This window comes from Gopherus flavomarginatus, chromosome 13 (genome assembly GCF_025201925.1).
Source record: "Gopherus flavomarginatus isolate rGopFla2 chromosome 13, rGopFla2.mat.asm, whole genome shotgun sequence".
Classification (NCBI taxonomy): domain Eukaryota; kingdom Metazoa; phylum Chordata; order Testudines; family Testudinidae; genus Gopherus; species Gopherus flavomarginatus.
The window spans coordinates 4,195,581-4,210,398 of NC_066629.1; the positions used below are offsets into that span (position 1 = coordinate 4,195,581).

Genomic DNA, 14,818 nt, shown 5'->3' on the forward strand with positions numbered 1-14,818 from the left:
AAATGCAGGAGTTTGCAACCCAGTGTCAGACCTTTGCTCACCTTCCTTACACTCCTCTCCTGTATGTCTATTCGCCTGTTTTCTACATGTATCAGGACACCGGAGGCATTATCCAACAATTGTCCATGAACATACACAGAATAAATGTTGCACCCGATTTGAAATCCTACCAATGATATACCAAATGAACAAGCCCCTATGGGGCATATGATGTTGGCATTAAACTTTTCCTATAATAATATTACACTACTTATTCTCATTGCATTATAAGCACTCCATTTTATAAGCTACACTAATATTTTTCAACGAGAGCAAGTGTGCTTAAGCACTATTACAGTAACAGTACAGGAAATCATTTGGGTAGCCACACAGCCCATTAAAAAAAAAGACAAAAAACACCAAAATCCTCCCAACGTGATGTGAAATACTTCTAAATCAAATAGTCTCGTTGTCCTGTAATCAGATACAGTGAATTAAGTAAACAGAAACTGTAAAGGAAGACATTATGCCTCCCACAAATAAAGACAGGTGTGTGGGCTTCTCGACTCTTGTGCAGCAACGTAATATGACATGGCGAAGGTCAACAGAAATTCCACCAGATTTCACATCTCTATGCTAAAAACACAATGAGTTATAAAAAGAAGAACAGGAAAAAGTTATCTCCTGCAGTAGGATTTAAAACAAAAACAACCCCTCCCAACAACCTGCCCCCCCCACAAAACCACAGTACGGTCAAGAACACAAATCCTTCATCATGTAACCACCTAATGTGCACAGCAACACGTTTGTGCATGATGCCCCATGTGGGGAAGAGGTCAAACTTACTGCTGGGAGGACGGGAGGGAGGCGGAGAACACAAAGATAACGAGGTAAATAGAATTTACAACTTTAATGGATCACTCCCTGCAGAAAAGATATGTACATTCATCTGTAAAAAAAATTAAAGATGAGGTGGGTTGGAATTAATGTATTTTTTCGTTCTCTAAAAAATAATTTCCTTGAGACAGTTTCTTCCTAATTCAGGTAACACAGATTAGAAGATGAGAATTCGATTGTTTCCAAAGTCAACCACAACAATCATGCCATCAGGGGTGACAGCTATACCTGAAGGTCGGTCCATTTGACCAAAGCCACTTCCCTGAGTGCCAAATTTGCATAAAAATCTGCCATTTGACTTAAATAATATCTGCACTCAGTGGTTCCTAGAATCGGCCACAATGATGCACCCCTCTTGATCCACAGCCACGCCCTGTGGGCGCAGGAACTGGCCATTGCTGGTGCCTTTTGACCCAAGGAAGTGTGTCAACTAGTAGTAATCTGGATCAACTGTTACAAGGTGATGATTATTAAAATCTGTTACCACCAGGTAGCCGTCTTGATTGAAGGTAAAACCTCTGGGATGATCAAGATGCTTTGAGAGTGCCCTCTCAAAGCCATATTTATTCAGAAACCCACCATCAGGTCCAAACAGTTGAATCCGATGGTTCTTTGTGTCAGAGACCAGGATTTTGCCCTTGGCGTTGACTGCCACATCCCATGGGTAACTGAAGTGTCCATTCTTGTTTCCCTTTTCCCCAAATTTCAGAATGAACTGCCTATCAAATGTAAAGATCTGGATGCGATGATTATCCTTGTCAGCCACGACAATCCTACATGAGATATCACAGGCAACACTAGCAGGTTGATCGAACTGACCAGGTGCAGAACCCAAGGTGCCAAATCTGTAATGAAATGTGCCACAGGGCTTAAATATCTGAATGCAGTTATTACTGCGATCAGCCACCATGATGTACCCTTCTCTGTCTACGCAAACTCCACAGGGGCGACACAGCTTGCCATCGTTGTTTTTCTCGCTGACAAATGAAAGCCCTGGTAGTCCAATGACAATGTAACCGAACTCAGATTTTACCATGACCTTGAACGGACTGTTCTCAATGTGATGGTTGCACATCATGACAGAGACTAGATGTTCTCCCTCCAGCTGTGGTCTGTAACTGACCAGGTAGGTTCCATTCTGCTGAACATGGACATCTGTGCTGAACAGATTTCCATCAGGACCCATCACCACTGCAGAGATCATATCACCCCCTGAAAGGCGTGGGTCACCATCATGGTCACAGCATGTCACTGTGAAGGAGGCCACTCTGCCCTGTAGTGCACGTTTGAGACCTTTCCTGGTCAGAGGAGCAAAAGCCCCACTGCTGACAAACCCCATTGATTTAATGGTTGTATACAGAGCCTGGTCAGGAGGAGTGAACATGATTCTGTCATCGTCCTGCAGTTGTAGAAGGCCTCTCACATTCTTCAGCTCCTGTACGTGAGCCAGCATGCAATCCCGAGCCAAGAGAATATCCGTGCTACGACCCTCCTCTAGGACCTGCTGAACCGCATTAATAGTGTTGTCTGGTTTATTTAGATTCTGACACAACTTTTCAGCTTGCAGGTAAAGGGACTTGGCTTGGACTTGATTAATCTTTTCCACCTTAAAAACAAAGCAAAACAAATGCATTACATTTATATTAAAAGACAGCTAGCAGTGCAGAAATATTTTTTCTAGTGGTGCTTTTCTAATTCCTACATAAAAGATTGTAGTGTAGTTGCCACAGGGATGTTAAGAGATCATGAATGGAAGGGGAAGTGGTCTGCAGGACAAACTCTTTATGAAGATGTGGTCCATGTGAGGAAAATCATTAGGGGAAATGTGGATGCTTATTACAAAATGAACCTGCTGAGAATCACTGGTCCCTCCTCTGACAAATACAGCCTTAATTAAAAGCAACACACACTTCTGCCATTAAGTTCTGCTGCAACAGTTTGCTATTTAAAAGAAAGGTCATTATTAATTATTATTATTATTATTATTATTAACTAAAAAATAGTCTCCTTGCTTTGCAATTGTCCCATCTTCCAATCACAAGGAGCACTAAGTGACTGGCATAATAGAATTCATAGGCAGAGTGACAATTTTTTTGCCCATTTATTTTAATACATGTTTTTCTGCAGTACTTTAGCAATCCATTCAAGATACTAATGGCAAACATACATGCCTTGGAAAGTTAATGAAATGTGTAATCACTTCATTGTTGCAGAGTGTACTCCACCATCAGTTATGCAGCCAAACATTCAGAAATGTCAGGTAGTGTGTCCAGCTGCTCAATGTGCATACTGTTTGAAGACTGTAGTTATATGTTTGCTTGATTGTTTAACAGATGAAGGAAGAAGGCCTGCAAGGGTGAAGTGTGGACATGTGTTGTTAAACTTACAAGGCGTGCAGTTTCTCCCTTCCTTTAGAAGAGATCCCTAAGGCTTAATATTCAAAAGTGACTAGAAAGTCACTAATCACTTCTGAAAAGTTAGGCCTAAAATGCTACTTACATTTTTTTTTCCTGGATGTACTGAGTTAAAAGAAAAACTTTGTCAAAGCTGTCAGCAGTTGGTCATTTCCTCTTTTACAGACACATTTCTAAAAAAGCAAGCTATTTTAAAATTAATTCTGAAAATGTTTCTGTGTCCGTGTCTGGTGAACATGTGGAATCACACCTGTACAGAGGAGTGCTGGGAAGTGAAAAAATATTCTCTGCTGGGTTTTGTTGTTTGTTTGTTTAGTTTTTTTAAATGAGGACAATCAAAAGCTTAGTTTATGTCACAATAGCAACATTCAAAATGTAGAGATGTGTAACCTATCAAAGGGGGGTTGTTTTTCTGAAATAGAAATGCACTAACATGGAAATGAAGACCACGTTGTTGGGCTGGAGTTTGGGGCTTGACAACAGTGAGGCCTAATGCTGGGTGAAATAAGAGGCAAGTTAGGAAATAACCTCAGGTCACACTGTAAACATGGTTTGGTTCTAACTGGTTTTTACAAGTGTTTTAGATAAAATGCAAATATTTTGGAAAAAATGTTACATTGATAGTTATTGATATGTATTTATTCAGATGCTAATTAAGGCATAAACAGCCAATGAGAAAATAGAAAATATTTAATTATGGTAAAAAAGTTGGAATTAATGCTAATTACACGGTTATTGTAACTGATTATAAAAAGAGTACTACACTGGTTTTGGATAGGCACACCCATCCATCCGAGAAAGGTTTATACCCATTCTTCTCAGTCAGGGACTGATCACTCATGAATGGATCATTTCACCTTGGAATGAGAGTATAAATGCAGTGAATGGCTACACAGTGAAGCCTGTTTATTTAATATAAAATAGTTGAGCAAAGTCTTTAATTTTATCACTTGTGTCATTTACAGTCCTCCACTAAATTGTCTGTAATCGCCCTGGAGGCTTGAACTGAGGAGGAACACAGGCAGGGGGCGCATATTTTAAAGCCTGAGGTTTCCGCATTGGAGGGGAGGGGGAGCAGGAGAGAAAGAAATGACTCCAAAAACCCAGTTCTACTCCTAAAACTATAAAACATCTATAAAAACAATAAACCACTCTAACACTGGCTATGTGCAATTGTGTATTTTTTAAGTGCATCACACACAGAAGAGGACACTAACAGTTCCAACCCAGACCATGCAGCAGTAAGAAGGAACTGGAAATGTGATCGGTCCGCCCCACCCTTTATCACCTTGGACGAAACCATGAGGCAAGACAAGGGCTCAGTGCGGACCAATGGACACTATGAATTTCAAAATCTCCAGCTGCAGATGCATGGTGCGCCTGTGTAAATCCTCAGTGGAATATAACAGGGACCATCACTCAAGGAAGAAGTCAGAATTCCTCCGTTTAATAACTGAAGAAGCCCTGTTCCCAGAGTTGTGCAGTGTTGCTGCAGGGCCATGCAGAAAGTCCAACAGAAATTGAATTTCAAAATTTCTCTGAGAACCAGAAATCCTGTGTTTTGCCCAACTCTGTTTGCGGATCCAGCAATAATCAGGGCTACCACATTTCCTATCCATTCCTCTGACACAGTAAATTTTTGTTCTTAAAAGTACACATTTTGAATCTAACTGATATATATTTAGCATGTGCCAGATTCTACTGTTAGGCCTGAATAAAGATATAGCAGACAAAGGCAGGTATGGCAACCTGACCAAAGTCAGGCTAATAGAGGTTTTTGGGTAATCCCTGAGTGGAAAAACACTGAGAAGCAGCATGTCTCACAAGCGCTGGGAAAAAGTGAGATAAGGGAGAGGCTGCATTCCTGGCATAGTACCAGATGTGCTGTGTTAGGAGCAGATCCTTCGAAGAACCGATAAGAACCCTAGCTTCCCAGCCTCCTTGTTTTCACTCCCTGGTTTTGTTCTTTGTTTGTTTTTAATTCCTCTACGTTTCTAACTTTAGGCATGCATGTATACTAAAGGTATCTAGTTTCTAGTTGTTAGAAGAAGGGGGTGAGTTGCTCAAGTGAATAATTTATGACGCGACGGAACTGTCTATATAGGCTTATACTAAGATGTAAAGAGCAGGCTGGTTCTCTCTGGAGATGAGTTGCTCTCTATTGATGCATGCACTTGTCAATAAAGAGCTTTTGATCGGACCTTGCTGGTGTTGCCTGTCTCTCTCGCTGTCAGACAACGAACCTCACCATCTGGGTTAGAGTCCCCGACACTACCATCCTCATTCATGATGAAAATACCTTAAATCTCAACTCAATTTTAAAATGGGACTACCCTGTATTGTAACTACTACTCAAAAAAACAACTCAACACAAGGGTATCATAACATGGCCCTATTCTAACTTAAAGACAGGCCAGATTTCCATATTAAAAGTTAATTGTTATTAACTAAAACAGATAAATATATCTATATAAAAAGCTTTTAACCTTCCACAGCAGCTCACACTACCGTTTTCCCAGGGCCTTCTTATGTCGACATGTCATAGCTTTGATTTCAGACTGCAGCACGAAATTCACTACATAGGACCAAATGCTTCCCCAATATAGCCTGTGCAAACCCCACTGATACCAGCATTGACACAGGATTCAAGTTAATGTACATGTTGATTAAGTCTGATATCAAACCTACATTTTTTAGACATGTGTGCTGAGAATTCAAAATGACCTTCTTATCCCCAAGTATTTTAGACTATCAATACATTTGCTACAGGATACAAGTCTAGTCTTCTAGTAAGACTTCTGCTTTCCACTAATGCAGAGGTCCCTAAAGTGCGGAGCATGCCCCCGCCGGGGGGTAAGAAGGAACATCCAGGTGCAGGGAGTGCAGTGGGCTCGGGCCAGTCCCCACAGAGGTAGGGAGGGAGTGCCACTCAGCCCCTCCCCGGCCCCAGCTCTGCTCGGTCCTGGCTCCTGGCCTCACTCCCAGCCTCGACTCCATTCCTGGCCCAGAGCAGAGGCTGGGAATGGAGCCGCACCTTGCCGCAGGCCAGGCTGCTGGCCTGCACTGCAACTCAGCTGTGGCTCCACTCCCACCCCCAACCTCGGCCCCTGGCCATGGCCCCAGACCCACCCCCAGCCTCAGCCCTCTTACCCTTGTCCGTGTTTCCACCACCACCACTACCCCGAGCAGCAGCCCTGCTCCTGGACCTGGGCAGGGTGCGGGCATGGACAAGGGTAAGGGGGGCTGGAGCTGTGACCCGCAAAAGTTTGGGGACCACTGTACTAATCTATGCAAGTCAATTGGATGTAGACAGCAATACTTTTTATATGACTTGGAGAAAGGAGTGGTGGCACATGAAAATAAAATTAAGCCTATTGGCACTTGAAACTTGGAGAGACATGAGCAAGTCTTAGATAGAGACTGAAACTTCAAGTCCTCTAGACACAAGTGTAGTCAACTTTCCTGTTTTCTATTTAATAAAGTGAAACTATCAGCATTTATACAATGCAGTCAGAGAAGTGTGGTGAAAACATTAAAACGAAGAGTCAACTTAGAAGGCACACTTGGAGCCCACAGGAGACAGAAAAAAATTCAGACAAGTGACACCTAAATGTTACTATAACTGAAAATTTAGAAAAAATGTGTTTTACTCTGTGAAGGACCGTTCGATTTCACAGTAAGAATAAACTCCTTTCTAAATACCATTTTCAGAAGCATGAAAGGTGTAATACACCAGGGTTGTATGGTTAGGGCCTCACTTGGGTGTATGTGATCATGAAATCATAGAGTTCGCAAATCTAAGGAAGGGTAGAAGGGAGTACAGCAAAATAGAGACAATGGATTTCAGGAAGGCGGATTTTGGGAAGCTCAGAGAGCTGATAGGTAAGGTCCCATGGGAATCAAGACTGAGGGGGAAAATGGCTGAGGAAAGCTGACAGTTTTTCAAAGGGACACTATCAAGGGCCCAAAAGCAAGCTATTCCGCTGGGTAGGAAAGATAGAAAATGTGGCAAAAGACCACCTTGGCTAAACCATGAGATCTCGCATGATGTAAAAAATAAAAAGGAGTCATATAAAAATGGAAACTAGGACAGATTACAAAGGATGAATATAGGCAAACAGCACAGGAATTCAGGGGCAAGATTAGAAAGGCAAAGGCACAAAATGACTTCAAACTAGCTACGGGAATAAAGGGAAACAAGAAGACTTTTTATCAGTACATTAGAAGCAAGAGGAAGACCAAACACTTGGAAGGTGGTAAGGTGATAGGGAATAGCCAGCATGGATTTGCAAAGAACAAATCATGTCAAACCAATCTGATAGCTTTCTTTGATAGGATAACGAGTCTTGTGGATAAGGCAGAAGCGGTGGATGTGGTATACCTAGACTTTAGTAAGGCATTTGACACGGTCTCGCGTGATATTCTTATCGATAAACTAGGCAAATACAACTTAGATGGGCCTACTATAAGGTGGGCGCATAACTGGCTGGATAACCGTACTCAGAGAATAGTTATTAATGGTTCCCAATCCTGCTGGAAAGGTATAACAAATGGGGTTCTGCAGGGGTCTGTTTTGGGACAGGCTCTGTTCAATATCTTCATCAATGACTTAGATATTGGCATAGAAAGTACGCTTATTAAGTTTGCAGATGATACCAAACTGGGAGGGATTGCAACTGCTTTGGAGGATAGGGTCAAAATTCAAAAAGATCTGGACAAATTGGAGAAGTGGTTTGAGATAAACAGGATGAAGCTTAACAAAGACAAATGCAACATGCTCCACTCAGGAAGGAACAATCAGTTTCACACATACAGAATGGGAAGAGACTGTCTCGGAAGGAGTTTGGCAGAAAGGGATCTAGGGGTTATAGTGGACCATAAGCTAAATATGAGTCAAAAGTGTGATGCTGGAGTATTGTGTCCAGTTCTCGGCACTGGGCAGCACAGTATGGGGAAAAGGTGACCAGCCCTCTGTGGAGAAAGAAGTGCTTCGGGACTATTTAGAAAAACTGGACGAGCACAAGTCCATAGGGCCACATGCGCTGCATCCGAGGGTGCTAAAGGAGTTGGAGGATGTGACTGCAGAGCCATTGGCCATTATCTTTGAAAACTCATGGCGAACAGGGAAGGTCTCAGATGACTGGAAAAAGGCTAATGTAGTGCCTATCTTTAAAAATGGGAAGGAGGAGGATCTGGGGAACTACAGGCCAGTCAGTCTCATCTCAGTCCCTGGAAAAACCATGGAGCAGGACTGGAATCAAGGAATCAATTCTGAAGCACTTAGAAGAGAGGAAAGTGATCAGGAATAGTCAGCATGGATTTACCAAGGGCAAGTCATGCCTGACTAACCTAATTGCCTTCTATGAGCAGACAACTGGGTCTGTGGATGAGGAGAAAGCAGTAGATGTTTTATTCCTTGACTTCAGCAAAGCTTTAGATAGAATCTCGCACAGTATTCTTGCCAGCAAGTTAAAAAAGTATGGGCTGGATGAATGGACTATAAGGTGGATAGAAAGCTGGCTAGATCGTCGGGCTCAATGGGTAGGGATCAACGGCTCCATGTCTAGTTGGCAGCCGGTTTCAAGCGGAGTGTCCCTAAGGGTCGGTCCTGGGGCCGGTTTTGTCCAATACCTTCATTAATGATCTAGAGGATGGCGTGGACTGCACTCTCTGCATGTTTGAAGATGACACTAAACTGGGAGGAGTGGTACATACGCTGGAGGGTAGGGATAGGATACAGAGGGACCTAGACAAATTAGAGGATTGGGCCAAAAGAAACCTGATGAGGTTTAACAAGGACAAGTGCAGAGTCCTGCACTTAGGACAGAAGAATCCCATGCACTGCTACAGACTAGGGACTGGATGGCTAGGCAGCAGTCCTGCAGAAAAGGACCTAGGGGTTACAGTAGATGAGAAGCTGGATATAAGGTGACAGTGTGCCCTTGTGGCCAAGAAGACTAACGGCATTTTGGGCTGTATAAGTAGGGGCATTGCCAGCAGATCGAGGGACATGATGATTCCCCTCTATTCGAAACTGGTGACGCCTCATCTGGAGTACTGTGTCCAGTTTTGGGCCCCACATTACAAGAAGGATGTGGAGAAATTGCAAAGAGTCCAGCGGAGGGCAACAAAAACAGTTAGGGGGCTGGCACACATAACTTATGAGGAGAGGCTATGGGAACTGGGATTATTTAGTCTGTAGAAGAGAAGAATGAGGGGGGATTTGATAGCTGCTTTCAGCTACCTGAAAGGGGGTTCCAAAGAGGATGGATCCAGACTGTTTTCAGTGGTACCTGAGAACAGGGAGTAATGGTCTCAAGTTGCAATGGGGGAGGTTTAGGTTGGATATTAGAAAAAACTTTTTCACTAGGAGGGTGGTGAAGCACTGGAATGGGTTACCTAGGGAGGTGGTGAACTCTTCTTCCTTAGAGGTTTTTAAGGTCAGGCTTGACAAAGCCCTGGCTGGGATGATTTACTTGGGAACTGGTCCTGCTTGGAGCAGGGGGTTGGACTAGATCACCTCCTGAGGTCCCTTCCAACCCTGATATTCTATGATTCCACGATTTCAAGAAAGATGCAGAGAAACTGGAGAGGGTCCAGAGAAGAGCAGTAAGAATGATTAAAAGTCTAGAGAACATGACCTATGAAGGAAGGCTGAAAGAATCGGGTTTGTTTAGTTTGGAAAAGAGAAGACTGAAAGGGGACACGACAGCAGTTTTCAGGTATCTAAAAGGGTGTCATAAGGAGGTGGGAGAAAACTTGTTCATCTTAGCCTCTAAGGAGAGAGCAAGAAACAATGGGCTTAAACTGCAGCAAGAGAGGTTTAGGTTGGACATTAGGAAAAAGTTCCTAACTGTCAGGGTGGTTAAACACTGGAATAAATTGCCTAGGGAGGTTGTGGAATCTCCATCTCTGGAGATATTGAAGAGTAGGTTAGATAAATGTCTATCAGGGATGATCTAGACAGTATTTGGTCCTGCCATGAGGACAGGGGACTGGACTCGATGACCTCTCGAGGTCCCTTCCAGTCCTAGAGTCTATGAATCTATGTTTTGACAGCTGAGGCTCATAATCCTCTGAAATGCAATCCTCATAACAGACTAGAGAAAAAGTGTTGTAAGTAGCTATCTAGCTAGTAAGGGCTTCAAAGTAGGTAGAGAGAGTCTTGTGGTAATGGTCATCGGATGGGCTGGTAGGGAAGATGTTTACAGAATCTTAGGACATCTGGATCAAATCTGACTTGGGTCACAAACTTTTAAGAACATCATTTTCAGTAAAAGAATGTCATGCTAGAACTCTATAATCTGCTTATAAGTATGGGTAACATCTAAATTTAAGACAAGGAGAGCAATATTCCTGACTGGTAGAAGATCTCCTTGATAAGAGGAGAGAGGAAGTTACATTAAAAAGGAAACGGGAAACAAAAACAAAACCAAACCGGGGTGGGGGGGTGGTATTAAAGTTCCAGGCACATAAATTTGGTCTCTCAAAGCCTGGATAACTTGGAACAAATTAACAAATATTCTGTGTTGTAGGAACAGTGGAGATTCTGTGGCTCAGTAGATTAGGTCAGAGAACTGCAGCCTCAGAGAGAATGGAGTGATGAGGAGGATTCTGAGAAAGATGCATGGAGATGGGAGCAGCCCATTTTTATTCCTGTAATCACAGTCTGCTTGTCTGTGAGCTCTCCCACAGAAGCATGACAGAGGTCCCCTTCAATGAAAGGACTGGAATATGTGGGTTAGATGAGAAGAAAGTTCTAGTATCAGAGGGTAGCCGTGTTAGTCTGGATCTGTAAAAGCAGCAAAGAATCCTGTGGCACCTTATAGACTAACAGACGTTTTGGAGCATGAGCTTTCGTGGGTGAATACATCTGAGGAAGTGGGTATTCACCCACGAAAGCTCATGCTCCAAAACGTCTGTTAGTCTATAAGGTGCCACAGGATTCTTTGCTGCTTTTAAAGAAAGTTCTACTTCCTCTTAGGAGTCTGCTTTAGACAGCCTTCCAAATGGCCTCTGAGAACTAAGAACCAGCTCTGTTGTAAGCTGTGTTGGCCAAATGAATACAGTTTAGAAGAAGATGGTTCCAGTTTTACATTTAAACAAACAATAAAACTAAAGAGGATCTGAAAGCAGGTGCTCAGCAGAAGGCATCCGTAATTCTCTCGTGAAGCTATGGAGGTAGACCCAGATTAATTCAGTCCTAGTCTGAGGTGTGCAAAATGAATTGCTCATCTTCTACCTCACCCACTATTGGCCAAGTAATCTAAATACTTATCAGCTTCCTCTGCTGCAGTGAAAAGGTGAGTGTTTCTGAAACTGAACTCGAGTTCTCCAGCCACAGCAAGAGGAAATCTCAATTTTTAAAACTGTCACTTTAATACTGCTAGGAGCCTTGTGGGTTTTGTTGTTGTTGCTGCTGTTTAAACACAGTGTATAATTTAGATAAATGTGGATCTTTGTATTTTCCTCCAATAGGTTACCTTTCCTCAAGACTGTCAAGGAACAAATCCAAGACAAAATGAATCCTCCACACAATCAAGGCTGATTTTGTAGTCTGATTATCCAGTTCAAGCAGAAATCTTTTTAACTCTATCTGAAGCAAATTATCCCAGCTCTCCATAGACTTCCAAATTCTGCTATCCACTGTTTTGACACTTCCATCTTCTCTAGAAATCACAGTTCAGTCCATTTTTAAATCTGTCTTTGGTTCAGGTATCTGTTTTCTCAGCTTGGTTTTCAGTAATTACCTCAGGAATACTCTACTGTTAAGGACACAAAAGAATAGGCTCCATTTGTGGTTGGATATTGATCCATAGAACACATATGCTCCTATACAGAGTCCCAAAATGACGTTTACTATTTATTGATTGTTTCTAGTTCTTTTGGAGTGACCTACCTAGAAGATGAAAATGTAGTGCTCAAAGACAAAGACTGGTCTTTCAGGATTTGACCTGCCTCTGCCTCTGTTGTCTTTTTATTCCTGTTTTCATCGCCTGAACCTTAAAATACACCACAAACAAATAAAACGTGTGCATGTGTCAAAAGTAGTCACTCCAAAACCCCAGCTGACTGTGGAAGTGAGAATAGTCTCAATCAGGGGTTGGCAACCTTTCAGAAGTGGTGTGCCGAGTCTTCATTTAGTCACTTAATTTAAGGTTTTGTGTGCCAGTCATACATTTTAACATTTTTAGAAGATCTCTTTCTATAAGTCTATAATACATAACTAAACTATTCTTTTATGTAAAGTAAATAAGGTTTTTCTTAAAATGTTTAAGAAGCTTCATTTAAAACTAAATTAAAATACAGAGCCCCCCGGACCGGTGGCCAGGATCCAGGCAGTGTGAGTGCCACTGAAAATCAGCTCAAGTGCCGTCTTCGGCACGCATGCCATAGGTTGCCTACCCCTGGTCTCAATGAAGGATGGCTGTAGCACTGAAACACTGCCAATCACTGGGCTATTGCTGCCCTGCCAGCTCTCTGATCAGAAACAAACCCACTTGAAAAGTAGCAACTGTGCAAAGTGTACAAAAATCTAGTAGCAGAGGAAAAGTCGGGCATACTGTACTGTTCATACTTTCAGATTTCAAAGCACATATTATATATACGGCAATTGCTTCTATTGGGACAGGCTTTATTCTCCAAGTACCTGGGAGCTTTTAAGAGGATATATAATTTTTCACTTTATTATTAATTGGCATAATTACTTAGTACAGTACTTACACAGACAACATTTGACATTTTCAGAGCACTTGTGCTACACAAACACCCCGGCATATACTAACATAGTGAGAGGCAGGATCTGGGCTCAGGAGACCAATGTGTAATACTTGAATCAAACATTCCATTCCAAGTTGAGACAACAGATCCAGACCTGCTCAACCAGTTCCTATACTCCACAGCCAGAGTGGAGCTGCCACAAAAAGGGGGAACAGTAAAAGGGGATCAGAGGCTGTCAAGGTTCCTTCCCCACTCTGAACTTTAGGGTACAGTTGTGGGGACCTGCATGAACGCCTCTAAGCTTAACTACCAGCTTAGATCTGGTCTCGCTGCCACCATCCAGATGTCTGAGTTATCTGGAAAACTCTCAAACACTAGCTCCCTTTTCTGGATAGTCTTGAGAGACTTCTTCACCAAGTTCCTGGTGAACGCTGATCCAACCCCTTGGATCTTAACACAAGGATAATTTAACCATCCCCCCTCCTTTCTCCCACCAGTTCCTGGTGAGTCCAGATCCAACTGGTAAAAATCACCTCTGTAAAATCAGGGTGGAAAATAACTTTACAGGGTAATCAGATTCAAAGAGCCCAGAGGAACCCCCTCTAGCCTTAGGTTCAAAGTTACAGCAAACAGAGGCAAAATCCTCTCAGCAAAAAGGAACATTTACAAGTTGAGAAAACAAAAATAAAACTAACACGCTTTGCCTGCTTATTACTTACAAGTTTGAAATATGAGAGACTGGTTCAGAAAGATTTGGAGAGCCTAGATTGATGTCTGGTCCCTCTTAGTCCCAAGAGCGAACAACCCGCAAAACAAAGAGCACGAACAAAAACCTTCCCCCCACCAAGATTTGAAAGTATCTTGTCCCCTTACTGGTCCTTTGGGTCAGGTGTCAGCCAGGTTTCCTGAGCTTCTTAACCCTTTACAGGTAAAAGGATTTTGGTGTCTCTGGCCATGAGGGACTTTACAGTATTGTACACAGGAGAGCCGTTCCCTTCCCTTTATAGTTATGACAGAGGGATTCAAGGACACTCTAGGCTCTAGCCGAGAAGTTCATCTTCTGATTGGATTGCATACACTGAGGAAGTGCATTCTGCAATGTAATAGGAGACAGGCTACTACTGTGGGACTCCAGAGACCATGGGACTAGGCCTTCAGAGATGTCTTGATATTAAAGGGGTGTTATCAGTTACATTCACCGTGCTATAAAGGCAAGGGTGCCACAGCTGGATGGCGGAAGAAACTGGAAACTGATTGACACTCAAAGTAAAAGAGGTGCGTTTCTTTAAAGACAAAAGGAACATTAGAGAGCTGCTTATGAACTGTGTGTTGTGTACAGTTAGGATTATTCAAACATGCAGCTCAGAGCACATCTGTTTTCCACTCTTTAGGAGGCAAGATGAATGTATGAAGAAAACAGTATCCAATCACTATAACATGCTATAACAAATTATAGACTCATAGACTCATAGATTCCAGGGTCAGAAGGGACAATTATGATCATCTAGTCCGACCCCCTGCACAAAGCAGGCCACAGAACCCTATCCATCCACTTCTATAACAAACACCTAACCTATGCCTGAGTTATTGAAGTCTTCAAATTGTGGTTTGAAGACCTCAAGCTGCAGAGAATCCACCAGCAAGTGACTTGTGCCTCACGCTGCAGAGGAAGGCGAAAAACCTCCAGGGCCTCTGCCAATCTGCCCTGGAGGAAAATTCCTTCCCGACCCCAAATATGGCGATTATGCTGCACCAAGTTGTTACTTCTCTCCGATCAATATACTAGAAGCTAGAAACTGGGCCAAATG

General features: G+C 42.7%; 1 pseudogene; it reads right to left on the reverse strand.

Moving 5' to 3' along the window:
• Positions 1–1,033: 1,033 nt before the first annotated feature.
• The window catches only part of LOC127033532 (E3 ubiquitin-protein ligase TRIM71-like), a 37,804-nt pseudogene continuing 24,019 nt past the window's right edge, over positions 1,034–14,818 (reverse strand).